Below are 426 nucleotides of genomic sequence, written 5' to 3' on the forward strand. Positions count from 1 at the left end.
TGCTGCCATCTTTTTTATAAGCCCCCTTTAAGTACTGATAGGCTGCAATAAGGTCTCCCCGAAGCCTTCTCTTCTCTAGGCTCAACAACCCCAACTCTCTCAGCCTTTCTTCATAGGAGAGGTATTACAGCCCTCTGACCATTCTCATGGCCCTCATCTGGACCCTCTCCGACAGGTCCGTGTCTTTCTTATGCTGAGGGCTCCAGAGCTGGACACAGGACTCCAGGTGGGGTCTCACCAGAGCAGAGCAGAGGAGCAGAATCCCCTCCCTCCACCTGCTGACCACACTTCTTTGGATGCAGCCCAGGGTACGATTGGCCTTCTGGGCTGTGAGTGCACATTGCTGGCTCATGTCCAGCTTTTCATCCCCCAGCACCCCCAAGTCCTTCTCGGCAGGGCTGCTCTCAATCCCTTCATCCCCCAGCC

The sequence above is a fragment of the Pygoscelis adeliae genome, unplaced genomic scaffold (genome assembly GCF_000699105.1).
Source record: "Pygoscelis adeliae isolate BGI_AS28 unplaced genomic scaffold, ASM69910v1 Scaffold489, whole genome shotgun sequence".
Lineage (NCBI taxonomy): Eukaryota > Metazoa > Chordata > Aves > Sphenisciformes > Spheniscidae > Pygoscelis > Pygoscelis adeliae.